Source organism: Neoarius graeffei, chromosome 10, assembly GCF_027579695.1.
Source record: "Neoarius graeffei isolate fNeoGra1 chromosome 10, fNeoGra1.pri, whole genome shotgun sequence".
In the NCBI taxonomy this organism is placed as follows: Eukaryota; Metazoa; Chordata; class Actinopteri; order Siluriformes; family Ariidae; genus Neoarius; species Neoarius graeffei.
In genome coordinates this window covers 28,922,035-28,936,248 of record NC_083578.1, presented here as the reverse complement: position 1 = coordinate 28,936,248, position 14,214 = coordinate 28,922,035, and the positions used below count along the sequence as shown (strand labels likewise).

The following is a 14,214-nucleotide window of genomic DNA, read 5'->3' as shown; positions in this document are numbered from 1 at the left end:
AGGAAAGATTTGTAGGTTGAACACATGCCTTGCCTGTTTGCTCATGGCTCTGAAACTGCAAGCAGATGCAATGCAAAAATTTTAGGTGGAAATTATCAACATCCGTCTGACCTAATAAGTCAACTGCTTCTTAAAAATAATGAGTGATTTCACAGAATTCTTGTATTATATTTCACATATACTTTTAATTATGTACATACTACTTACACTGTATGTTGTTTTTGTACCGTTTTCAATTTGTGGTTCGTACGTTCTTATGGACAGAGTAAATCATATTCCTTTGTTACTTTATGACTGTTAACTAAACTCTTCTGCTTAATAGAAACACTTTTCCTACAATCATTATCTTAACATTACTAGCAGAAGAATGTGAAAGTGCAGAAACAGGTTAACCAGATAAATAATGTGTATGCATACATTTTGTAGAACTGGCACAACAGAAAAGCTTTCGCCAACTAGAGATTCCCAGTTCAAATCCCAATGATACCACAGCCATCCATGGCTGGGAGCCCAAGAGAGCAAAATTGACTGTACTGTCAGGGAGGGAGGAATGACATACTCTCTCTGCCCTATCAATTACAGAGACACTATGGACATCAGTGAGCTCATACAACCCCGATTCCAAAAAAGTTGGGACAAAGTACAAATTGTAAATAAAAATGGAATGCAATAATTTACAAATCTCAAACTGATATTGTATTCACAATAGAACATAGACAACATATCAAATGTCGAAAGTGAGACATTTTGAAATTTCATGCCAAATATTGGTTCATTTGAAATTTCATGACAACAACACATCTCAAAAAAGTTGGGACGGGGCAATAAGAGGCTGGAAAAGTTAAAGGTACAAAAAAGGGATAGCTGGAGGACCAAATTGCAACTCATTAGGTCAATTGGCAATAGGTCATTAACATGACTGGGTATAAAAAGAGCATCTTGGAGTGGCAGCGGCTCTCAGAAGTAAAGATGGGAAGAGGATCACCAATCCCCCTAATTCTGCGCCGACAAATAGTGGAGCAATATCAGAAAGGAGTTCGACAGTGTAAAATTGCAAAGAGTTTGAACATATCATCATCTACAATGCATAATATCATCAAAAGATTCAGAGAATCTGGAAGAATCTCTGTGCGTAAGGGTCAAGGCCGGAAAACCATACTGGTTGCCCGTGATCTTCGGGCTCTTAGACGGCACTGCATCACATACAGGCATGCTTCTGTATTGGAAATCACAAAATGGGCTCAGGAATATTTCCAGAGAACATTATCTGTGAACACAATTCACCGTGCCATCCGCCGTTGCCAGCTAAAACTCTATAGTTCAAAGAAGAAGCCGTATCTAAACATCATCCAGAAGCGCAGACGTCTTCTCTGGGCCAAGGCTCATTTAAAATGGACTGTGGCAAAACTGTTCTGTGGTCAGACGAATCAAAATTTGAAGTTCTTTATGAAAATCAGGGATGCCGTGTCATTCGGACTAAAGAAGAGAAGGACGACCCAAGTTGTTATCAGCACTCAGTTCAGAAGCCTGCATCTCTGATGGTATGGGGTTGCATTAGTGCGTGTGGCATGGGCAGCTTACACATCTGGAAAGACACCATCAATGCTGAAAGGTATATCCAGGTTCTAGAGCAACATATGCTCCCATCCAGATGACGTCTCTTTCAGGGAAGACCTTGCATTTTCCAACATGACAATGCCAAACCACATACTGCATCAATTACAGCATCATGGCTGTGTAGAAGAAGGGTCCGGGTACTGAACTGGCCATCCTGCAGTCCAGATCTTTCACCCATAGAAAACATTTGGCGCATCATAAAACGGAAGATACAACAAAAAAGACCTAAGACAGTTGAGCAACTAGAATCCTACATTAGACAAGAATGGGTTAACATTCCTGTCCCTAAACTTGAGCAACTTGTCTCAGTCCCCAGACATTTACAGACTGTTGTAAAGAGAAAAGGGGATGTCTGACAGTGGTAAACATGGCCTTGTCCCAACTTTTTTGAGATGTGTTGTTGTCATGAAATTTAAAATCACCTAATTTTTCTCTTTAAATGATACATTTTCTCAGTTTAAACATTTGATATGTCATCTATGTTCTATTCTGAATAAAATATGGAATTTTGAAACTTCCACGTCATTGCAGTCCATTTTTATTTACAATTTGTTCTTTGTCCCAACTTTTTTGGAATCGGGGTTGTACATGCCAGAAATTCCTTCTGTTTTGGTGAATTAATCTTGATTCACCAAATCTTGATTCTAGGCTTTCCATGTATGCACATGGAAGGGCAGGGAAGTCCCAGAACAGAGCCACCCACCAAATACAACCTGCTTCAAATATTGCAATGTAAGCAATGTTCCTTGATAAAAGTGGTTCTGACAGAACAATAGCTAAGCTAAGACAGTAGAGGTGACATGAATATGGTACTTATCAGGATGGTGGGTGGAGTAGTACAAACCCCATTTCCAGAAAAGTTGGGATATTTTCCAAAATGCAATAAAAATAAAAATGTTATTTGTTAATTCACATGAAACTTTATTTAACTGACAAAAGTACAAAAAAAGATTTTCAATAGTTTTTCTGACTAACTTAATTGTATTTTGCAAATATAAATGAATTTAGAAATTGATGCCTGCAACATACTCAACAAATGTTGGGACAGAGGCAAAATAAGTCTGAAATATTTATTGGATATTCAAGTAACAGTATTTTGGAAGATTCCACAATAATCAGGTTAAGGCCCGGTCCCACTGGCCGATGGACACAAAACGTATGCAAAAAGGACACAGCGGACGAGCAAAATTTCGGGGGTGGCTCTATCCGTTTTCATCCGCTCCAGAAATGGACAAAATTGGCGAAAATTTGCGAAAACAGAACGGAAAAGAACAGACGTGGGTAGTATATAGCGGGGATGTTAAACGCATGTTCATAGGAAGCCTAGCGGATGAAAGCGGATGGAAGTGGATGACAGCTCCGAAGGGGTTACCGGTGATAACTGAGAAGCGGACGCATAGCAGAAAGAGCAGATGCATAGCGGATGAAGGGGATGCATCACGTACGCCTAATGGAAACAAAGGGGATGTTGCGCGGATGTATATCGGATGCAGACCGTTCACTGCGCATGCGGGGGGTATGAATTGCGTCTGCTCCGCGGATATAAAGGGATGCAGCACGCATGCCGTCAGCATAAAGCGGAAAGACGTGCTGGCGGCTACATCGATACATCTCTACTACTAGATGATTTTCTCCCCCTTTTTATACAAAATATCGATTGTCCGCTAGGTGTCCTTCTACATACTCTAGACATACTCCAGACATCCTAAATATACGAGATACATCTCAGATATAAACGCTTTGTCCGTTTTGAATACTTTATATACGAGATGCATACGCTTACATCCTTTCTATTTCCATGCTACTAACAATGAATAGATGTTTCATGTACCTTATCTTTCCTCCCTCTTTCCGTTTTCAGCTGCAGCGGATGTGAGTTGCGAGGATGCCCAGAGGATGCAGAGAGGATACAGCAGACGTTTAACGGATGATAACGGACATAGAACGTTTGTTGCTCGTATATGTCGCGGATTTACATCGTACACGGCGGAAAGTTCATCCGTTCTAAAAGTTTTGTGCAGCTCAAAACTTTTTGCGCGGATGAAATCACAGTGGACAGATGCTCGATGGATAGAGCGTATGAAGCACGTATGCAATGAGTACACAACGGATGCATAGCGTTTTCCAACGAATGGCAAAGATTTTTTTACGTTTTACATCCTCTTTGCATCCGTAAGTGCAGTGGGACCGGGCCTTTAATTGGTAACAGATAAGGGTATCATTATTGGATATATTGTAAAAGGAGCATGAACCAAAGGCTCAGTCTTTCCAAGCAAGTATGGATCATGGCTCACTGTTTTGTGCCAAAATTCATGAGAGAATTGTTAATCAATCCAAAAAGAACATTTCTCAATGCAAGAATGCAGAGAATGTATGTCTTTCAAAATCTACAATACATAATATTGTGAAAAGATTCAGAGAATTTGGAGATTCTCAGGTGCTTAAAGGGCAAGGTCAGAAACCACTGTTGAATGTGCATGACCTTCGAGCCCTTAAGCGGCACTTCTTGAGAAACTGTCAAGCTAAAGTGACAAATATAGCAACATGGGCTCAGGAGTACTTCGAAAAACTGTTGTCACTTAACACAATCTGCTGCTGCATCCAGAAATTCAACCTAAAACTGTATTACACAAGGAGGAAGCCATTCATCAATTCTATGCAGAAATGCGGCCAATTTCTTTGGGCTTCAACTCCTCTCAGATAGACTGGAAGACAGTGGAAATGTGTGTTGTGGTCATATGAGTCCACATTTCAACTTGTTTTGGGGAAAACAAGATGTTGAATTCTCCATGCCAAAGGTGAACACGACCATCCAGTTTGTTAACAGAGAAAGGTGCAAAAGCCAGCATCTGTGATGGTATGGGGGTGCATCAGTGTCCATGGCATGGATGAGTTGCATGTGTGTGAAGGTGCCATTGATGTGGAGGGGTATTTTGGGATTTTAGAGAGACATATTTATCAAGGCAATGTCTCTTCCTGGGAAGTCCATGCTTATTTGAGCAGGACAATGTCAGGCCTCATTCTGCATGGGCTACAACATCATGGCTTTGTAGACACAGAGTGCATGTGCTTGACTGGCCTGCTGCCAGCCCAGATCTGTCTCCTATTGAAAATGTATGGGGCATCATGAAGAGGAGAATCAGTCAATAGCGACCACAGAGTGTTGAGCAGCTGACATCTTGTATCAAGCATGAATGGACAAAAATTCCAATTGAAAAACAGTAACAATTAATATTCTCAGTTCCCACACAAAGTGTTATTAAAAGGAAAGATGATCTTCTACAATGGTAATAATGCCTCTGTTCCAACTTTTTTTTAGTTTGTTGCAGGCATCAAATTTTAACTTCATTTATATTTACAAAATACAATCAAGTTGTTCAGTAAAATATTGAAAATCTTTTCTTTGTATTTCGTTAAATAAAGGTTTACGTGAATTAACAAATCACATTTTTTTTTAAATTGCATTTTGGAAAATATACTGTACCAGTCCTGACAGGTAGTATTGTTAGCCAATACAGTGATTCCTGACAGTGTTGTCAGCCAGTGATTCCCTGGTGTATTTAGATGTTGAGTTAAATGTGGTTAAATTTGGTAGTTATATTTTTATTGAAGCGGAGAGTGTCACAAATAATGCAGAACCTCTGAGTTTGCAGCAGCCTTCAAATATTGCTGCCCGCAGACTACAAATCCCAGCAAGCACCACACTGCCCTCCCTCTCCCAAATTCTAATTAGTACTGCACTTTGTCCACATTCCACTTAAGCACTCTTCCTCTGTCTCCCCAACGTGAAGTATCACTCAGTGTTTATATACCTGACCATACTAAGCCTTTGACATTCTGCTCTACTTATCTCCGTTTATGACCTTGCTTCTGCTTTTCCCTACTTTGAGCTTTACTCTGCCTCTGACACACTGACTGCGCTTTGCATGACCCTTGATTCCCCTGTCTACACTTTGGATTATGATTTGGATTTGTTTACCAGTTTGCTATGGACCCTTCTGCACAATTGCATCTATAAGTTGCCTGCATTTCTGACAATACTTTGCTGCCATCATGGATGCAGCAGAGGAGACACAGCAAACTGCTCTTTCAGTGCATGGACACTTTTTAGGAGAACACTAGCAGATGCTAAGTGAACTGGATATCTGCATCTCACAGCTCACCACTGTGGTGTCACAGGCTTTCCTAACGTGCCCTATGCCCACCACGAGTGCTCCTCTCATGCCCCAACCCAACAAATTCTCCAGGGAGGTTTCTCAGTGTAAAGGCTTCCTGTTTCAGTGCTTGCTGTACTTAACTACATAGACAGAAAATTGTTCCATTTATCAACTTGCTCACTGGGAAGGGGCTCCTTTGGGCGACTGCTGTGTGGGAAAAGGGCCATGAGCCCACAACTTCTTATGATTGATTTGTGGAACTATTTAGGAGAGTGTTCAACCACCAGCCAGAGGGCATAAAAGTCAATGAGCGGCTGTTTACAACACAGCAGGGGGATTGGAGAGTCGCCGAATATGCACTAGAGTTCTGTACCCTTGCTGCCAGGAGTGGGTGGAACGAGTCAGCCCTGAAAGCCACTTTTCATCAGGGACTCGACCCCCTCTTTGTCATGAAACTAGCCTGCCAGGATGAGCAACACATCTTGGACTCCCTCATTGACCTAGCCATCATGCTTGACAGTCTCCTCCGAAATAGGCCGTCACTACAAAGTTCCATCCCAAACACTCTGACTTCCACTATCCCTACAACCATGGAGATCTCCAGCATCCACATGAACTGCTCTGAGTGCAAACAAAGATGGCAGGAGGGCCTGCGTTTCTGTTGTGGAGGAGCCAATCATCTGTTAGTGCACTGTCTCATTTGGCCTGGAGGCCCTGGGACATCTGCTGGAACCAAGGGAGCTACCAGCACTCCTACATCCCTATAAGTCCCACTTCATCTCCACCATACCAGTTTTTCAAAGTAAATGTGCTGTAAAAGCACAGAATCAAGTCAAGTTTATTTGTATAGTGTTTTTAACAGACTGTCACAAAGCAGCTTTACAGAAAATTAAAAACTTTAAACATGAACTAATTTTATCCCTAATTTATCCCTGATTAGCAAGCCTGTGGTGGCAGTGGCCAGGAAAAACTCCCTTAGATGACATAAGGAAGAAACCTTTAGAGGAGCCAGACTCAAAAGGGAACCCATCCTTATTTTGGTGATAACAGATAGCATGATTATAAAGAACTTGCTTCTATAACTGTGTCCTATATTGTCACAAAGAACAACTGTGTAACCAGGAAATTAATTTTAGTTTTAGCATGAAGTCTATTTTGTTAAAGTTATCAACTGTTCTTTGATGGAGACTTGAGTGCAAAATGGTTCATCACAACTGCAGTCCTAAGGTTATCATGTCAATTGTAGTCCTTAGCCATCATTGCAAAACTGTAAGTGTCCAGAGCCATCTTCCGAGTGCAAATTTCAACTGTCCATACGGGGCCATCCTCCACAGGAGCAATGTGATGAGACTCCAGCCAGATGTAGGGCATCAGGATGGATCAGGCAGGTCATCCCATGTTCTCTCTGTGCCCTGATAGACTCCGGGGCCACCGGCAACTTCATCAACAGTATGGTCAACCAGAAACTCCAGATACCCACACAAGAGCTCCTGTAACCTGTGAGCATTAAGGCCATTGATGGCAGACCCACTGGGGGGGAGGGTTTGTCACTATCCTCACCTTGCCGCTGGAACTTCAGGTCAGTGCTTTACACATGGAAACTCTCCCTTTTTGTCACCCATATGCAAAACTAGGCCATTATCCTAGGCTTTCCCTGACTGCAGTTCTACAATCCTTATATCTCCTGGCAGCACAAAGAAATAAAAAAAAAATGGCCTCCGTCATTGCTTCTGCCTGCCTGAGTTTATTCTAGCTTCCCCTTTAGTGTTGAGCCCTGATCCCATCAGCACTGTTCACATCCCACCATGCTACAGTGTGGTCTTCAGTAAGGGGAAAGCCAGTGGACAACCATCTCACTGGTCTTACAATTGTGCTATCAACCTCTTTCCCAGCACAATGCTTCCACACTGCTGCATTTATCCCCTAGCCATCTCTGAACTCCCTAGCCATGGAGGAGTACATACAAGAGGCACTGTAGCAGGAGTACAGTCATCCTTCCACATCACTCGCATCTGCTGGATTATTTTTTGTTGAAAAGAAAGGAGGAGGCCTCAGGCCATGCATCAATTACCAAGGCTTTAACCAAGTCACAGTTAAATACCCTTATCCCCTACCTCTAGTTCCATTGGCCCTGGAGCAGTTGTGCTCAGTGCAGATCTTCACTAAGTTCGACCTCAGAAGCATCTATAACCTGGTACAGATCCAAGAGTGGGACGAGTGGAAGACGGCATTCAGCATTACCACGGGACTTTGAACATTGGGTAATGCCATATATGCCATATTGTGCGCCCAGTGTCTGATCAGTGACATGCTCAGGGACATGCTGGGCCATTATGTCTATATAGATGACATTCTCATCTGCTCTCCTGAGGAGGAGAGCCACGTAAAGCATGTGAAGGTGGTGCTTGGCCAGCTCATGGAAAATAATTTATACATAAACGCTGAAAAATGTGAATCCCATGTACCACAATTCACATTCCTGGGCTATATCATAAGTGCTGAGAGAGTTAGCATGGACAAGGACAAGATATCAGCAGTGATGACATGGCTGACCCCCACCACAGTCAAGGAGCTCCAGTGATTACTAGAGTTCACAAACTTTTACTGGCACTTCATCCGGGGCTTCAGCTCCATTGCCACTCCCCTCACATCCCTTCTGAAGAAGGGGCCCAAGTGCCTCCAATGGAATCAGGTGGCCGAGGAGGCATTCACCCAACTCAGGTCCACCTTCATCTCAGCCCCCATCCTTAAACACCCTGACCCCACCAAGCCCTTCATTATGGAGGTTGATGTCTTGGAGTCAGGAGTTGGGGCAGTGCTCTCACAATGCTTTGGGGAGAGACCCAAACTACACCCAGTGGCATTCTTCCCCAGGAAGCTCACACCAGCAGAGCAAGATTATGACATCAGAAACTGGGAGCTCTTCCCTGTTAAGCTGGTATTGGAGGAGTGGAGACACTGGCTCGAGGAAGCCACACACCCTTTCAAAATATATACAGATCACAAGAACCTGGAATACCTCAAGTCTGCAAATAGACTGAAATACCTCAGTCCTACACCCTGAATTCTTCATCAGTGTCATCACATGGGACATTGACAGGGAGCTAGCACAGGCCCCACTCGGTCGCATGTCGGAAGACTGCCCTCCTGACCAAAAATATGTACCCTCATGACTCTGGGGTTGACTTATCACCTGGGCTCGCTACTCGTCAGCCACGGGGCACCCCAGCAACCAGCGCACCTACCAGCTGCTCAAGGCTAAATATTGGTTGCAAAACATGTACACTGACATCAATCATTTCATTGCCTCTTGCTCTGCTTGCGCCCAAGCCAAAGTACCCCGCGCACTGCCAATAGGTAAGCTGATGCCACTTCCCACACCCCAACACCTTGGTCCCACCTAGCAATCGATTTCATCACCAATCTGTCCAAATCACAGAACCACATGACCATCATGGTGATAATATATTGATTCCCCAAGTCCCTTGCACTCATCCCTCTGCCCAGCCTGCCCTCAGCCTTTATAACAGCAGAACTGATGTTCTCACAGGTCTTCTGCTACTTTGGCATCCCGGAGGACATGGTGAGTGACCGGGGTCCCCAGTTCACATCTAAACTGTGGTCCAAGTTCATGGACAAACTAGGGGTATGAATCAGCCTGACCTCCGGCCACCACCCCCAGTCCAATGGCCAGATAGAAAGGGCCAATCAAGAAATCGGGTGCTTTTTGAGGGTATTCTTGATGGAGAACCAGAGGGATTGGGTCCAATTCTTACCCTGGATAGAGTATGTACAGAATTAATTGGGACATTCAGCCACACAGCTCACACCATTTCAGCATGTGCTGGGATAGCAGCATCCACCCTTTCCCTAAGGTGACTCCCCCACTAACATACCAGCTAACAGCAATGGTTCCTAAGGAGTAGGCAAGTGTGGAAGATTGTCCATCAATGCCTTAAACAGGTGGCCAGGAGATACAAGCACTTTGCTGACAAGCAGAGGGGTTAGACACCTGTGTACGTTCCCGAGGATATGTCTGTGAAGATTCTCAGTCATCCAGGTCATAGTAACTGTGGGTGGTAAAAGAGAGCAACTGGACTTGCTTGAAGATTCTTGAAGACGTTTCACCTCTCATCCGAAAGGCTTCTTCAGTTCTGTCTGACTAGTAGGGAGTATCAGGTATTTATCCTCTCATGGATGAAAAGCTCATCTACGGTGTTGTTAAGTCATCCTGTTGGTGTGGGTCACTGGGGGCTGGATGTGAACAGCCTCAAGAGTCATTAGGGTGATCAATGGATCGCCTGTTAAGGTGATCAATGGAATGCTGATTCTCTCTGTCCTCTTGTGAGTCACTGAAAACAGCTGGGTTTTGGTGTGCATTCAGTTGTCTGGGAAGTGTGCCAAGGACTGCATTGTAGGTGGCTGATAATTGATGTCTTAGACCCCCACCTCTGTTCAGTGATGGCTGTTCCAGGTTGACAAAAATGGCTTCTTTAACTCCTCGCTCATACCAACGATCCTCTCTGGCTAAAATGCGTACGTTCCAATCCTGAAATGAGTGTCCTTTGTTGTTAAGATGAAGGTAGACAGCAGAGTCCTGGCCTGAGGAACTGGCTCTCCTGTGTTGAGCCATACGCCTGTGGAGCGGTTGTTTAGTTTCTCCAATATATGAGTCCGTGCATTCCTCACTGCACTGAATTGCATACACTACGTTGTCCTGTTTGTGTCTGGGTATTCTGTCCTTAGGGTGGACCAGTTTCTGCTTCAGGGTGTTACTGGGTCTGAAATGTACCGGAATGTTGTGTTTGTAGAAGATCCTCCTGAGTTTCTCAGATAGACCAGAAATGTAGGGAATGACAATGTTCTTGCATTTGTTCCTGTTATCCTCCTTGTCCGTTATGCTCCTTTTTCTGCTCTTGAAGAAAGACCAGTTGGGATACCCACAGTTCTGAAGTGCTTTCTTGATGTGATTCTGCTCCTTCTCTTTTCCCTCTACCGTTGTAGGGATGTTCTGAGCCCTGTGTTGCAAGGTCCTAATGACCCCCAATTTGTGTTCCAGTGGGTGGTGAGAGTCGAAGAGTAGGTACTGGTCTGTGTGTGGGGGTTTCCGGTAGACCTTGATGCTAAGGCTTCTGTCTTGTCTAATGTGTACATCACAATCCAAGAAGGCTAGATTATTCCCACTGACGTCCTCTCGAGTGAAATTGATGTTGATATCCACTGCATTGATGTGCTTAGAGAAGGCTTCCACTTCATGGGTTTTGATTTTTACCCAGGTGTCATCCACATATCTGAACCACTGGCTGGGAGCAACTCCTGAAAAAGTGGTCAAAGCTTTATGTTCCACTTCCTCCATGTAAAGATTGGCCACAATAGGGGACACCAGTGAGCCCATGGCGCATCCATGCTTCTGTCTGTAGACTGTAGAAACTTTCATTAAACTGGAAATAAGTGGTAGTCAGGCAGAGGTCAAGCAGGGTGCAAATCTGGTCCATGGTGAGGTTCGTTCTATCCAGTAAGGTGTTGTCTTGAAGGAGTCATTGTCTAACAGATTCAACTGCTTCTGTGGTGGGAATGCAGGTGAAAAGAGAAGTGACATTGTAAGAAACCATGGTTTCATCTAAGTCTAGTTTGAGGTCTGCAACTTTGGTAGCAAAATCTTGGGAGTTTTTGATGTGATGTAGTGTATTCCCAACAAGAGGAGCCAGGATAGTGGCTAGGTGTTTGGCAATGTTATAGGTGACAGAGTTTATACTGCTGATGATAGGTCTGAGTGGAGCTCCTTCCTTGTGAATCTTGGGGAGTCCGTATATGAAAGGAATGGCTTCCCCAGGGTACAATCTGTAGTACAGAGATCAGTTGATGGCTTGGTTCTTTTCTAGTTATTGCAGGCAGCTAACAACTTTCTTTTTGTAACAACTGGTGGGGTCCCGCCTTAAGGTTTCATAGGTGGTTGTGTCGCTGAGGAGACTGGTCATCTAAGAGTGGTAGTCCACTGTGTTTAGCACCACTGTGCATCTCCCTTTGTCAGCAGGAAGGATGTGATGTCCCGGTCTCTTTGAAGCAATGTAAGAGTCCTCCTTTCTTGGCTGGTGAGGTTGGAGGGGGGTGCTTTTGCACTGGACAGAGCAGCTGATATCTTCAGTCTAAGTTGTTCTGCCTCTGTGTTGGTCAGATTGTTGTTTCTGATGGCTGATCAGTTGGTCAGATTGTTGTTTCTGATGGCTGATGGCTGACAATGAGACCCCAGTGTCTGCAAAAAACTCAGCACCAAGTACATTAGCCCCTTCAATATGCCCCAGAAAGTCAGTGAGGTGTCATACAAGCTAGAACTCCTTCAGCACTGCCACCTATCACCTACCTTTCACGTTTCCTGCCTAAAGCCAACCATTTCAGGGCCCCTAACAACTGACACCTCAGGCATGTCACCCCAGCACCTCTTAACCTGGAGGGAGAACCCATGTACTTGGTGTGCAAAATCCTCAGTTCATGCTGCAAACAGGTTAACATCAAGTACTTGGTGGACTTGGTTACGGCCCCGAGGAATGCAGTTGTGTTCCAGCCAGGGGCATCTTGGACCCACTACTCAAGCAAGAATTTCATGCCAGCCACTCTGGAAAATCAGCATCATGAAGCCAAGGTTGTCCCAAAAAAAGAAGTGCTCCCTGAGTGAGCGCTTTGGAGAGGGTTATGTCACGAATAACACGGAAGCTTTCCCTACTTTGATCATTGCTCTGCCTCTGACACACTGACTGTGCCTCACATGACCCTTGCTTCCTCTGACTACACTTTGGATTACGATTTGGATTTGTTTACCAGTTTGCTACGGATTCTGCTCCGCAACTGCATCTGTAAGTTGCTAGCATTTCTGATAGTTTTTCCATTTTTATGTAATTAATTAGGTTTTTGCAATGTATGATATTGATGTTATTCTTTGATTTCCAGTTTGTTAGTATGGTTTTCTTAGCAGTGGTTTGCCAGACTTCCTCGTAATACTCCTTTCATACTGAGTGGCCAACCCGGGTTATACCCACATTGATTTGTGTTTGAAAGGGTTAACCCGCATTGTCTGACTCGGCTTTGTGACCCACCTCTCAAGGTGGGTGGGACTCTGGTCAGACAAGGGTCAATTCCAATGTGAATTGCACCACCCGGGTCACTAACAGCCGGGGCGGGACTAGTGAATGTCATGCAAATGGTGGCACACAGTGCTTTGTCCTGCAGGCAGACACACACACACACACACACACACACACACACACACACACACACAGTACAAACTTGGTTTATTTTCGAGTGTGTTAAACAAGATAAGCTGCATGCACCATTTTTTTCTCCACTAAAGTTACTCAGTGTGTACATGAGTTCTCGGTGAAAACAAAAACACAGCTAAAATAAAGCACCCGCCTGTTCTCATGCATCTCTTTTATTCTTAGTAGTAGGCAGGGGCGCAGATAGGATTTTTGAACTGGGGGGGACTGAGCTGTCAGCAAATGATTCCATTTTGTGTGTGTGTATATATATATATATATATATATATATATATATATATATATATGTGTGTGTATGTGTGTATATATATATATATATATATATATATATATATATATATATATATATATACACTTCACACACACACTACCGTTCAAAAGTTTGGGGTCACTTTGAAATGTCCTTATTTTTGAAAGAAAAGCACTGTTCTTTTCAATGAAGATCACTTTAAACTAAACAGAAATACATTCTATACATTGCTAATGTGGTAAATGACTATTCTAGCTGCAAATGTCTGGTTTTTGGTGCAATATCTACATAGGTGTATAGAGGCCCATTTCCAGCAACTATCACTCCAGTGTTCTAATGGTACAATGTGTTTGCTCATTGCCTCAGAAGGCTAATGGATGATTTAGAAAACCCTTGTACAATCATGTTAGCACAGCTGAAAACAGTTTAGCTCTTTAGAGAAGCTATAAAACTGACCTTCCTTTGAGCAGATTGAGTTTCTGGAGCATCACATTTGTGGGGTCGATTAAATGCTCAAAATGGCCAGAAAAATGTCTTGACTATATTTTCTATTCATTTTACAACTTAAGGTGGTAAATAAAAGTGTGACTTTTCATGGAAAACACAAAATTGTCTGGGTGACCCCAAACTTTTGAACGGTAGTGTGTATACATGTTATTTCACCTCCCTCACTGCCATCACCAGGAACTACCTGCAGGCCAGGACAATGATAACATTTTAACATAGCCTATGGAAATCCAAAGTTTACACATTATCATCATGCACAGAAATTGCAAAACTGCAAAACTAGTTTTAAAACCGCTAAGTTCCAACTGTTAAACATAGCGAGAGGCTGGGCTACGTGTGTGTGTGTAAAGTGTAAACCAGTGCATCCTGACTTTCTAACTATGCCTGTGTGTTGCGTGAGCAGCAGTCAGTC

At 43.5% G+C, this 14,214-nt stretch overlaps 1 protein-coding gene across 11 annotated transcripts in view; it reads left to right on the top strand.

Moving 5' to 3' along the window:
• The window catches only part of LOC132893007 (ERC protein 2), a 684,550-nt gene that overhangs the window by 496,850 nt on the left and 173,486 nt on the right, over positions 1-14,214 (top strand). The gene's annotated exons all lie outside the window — the stretch shown is intronic.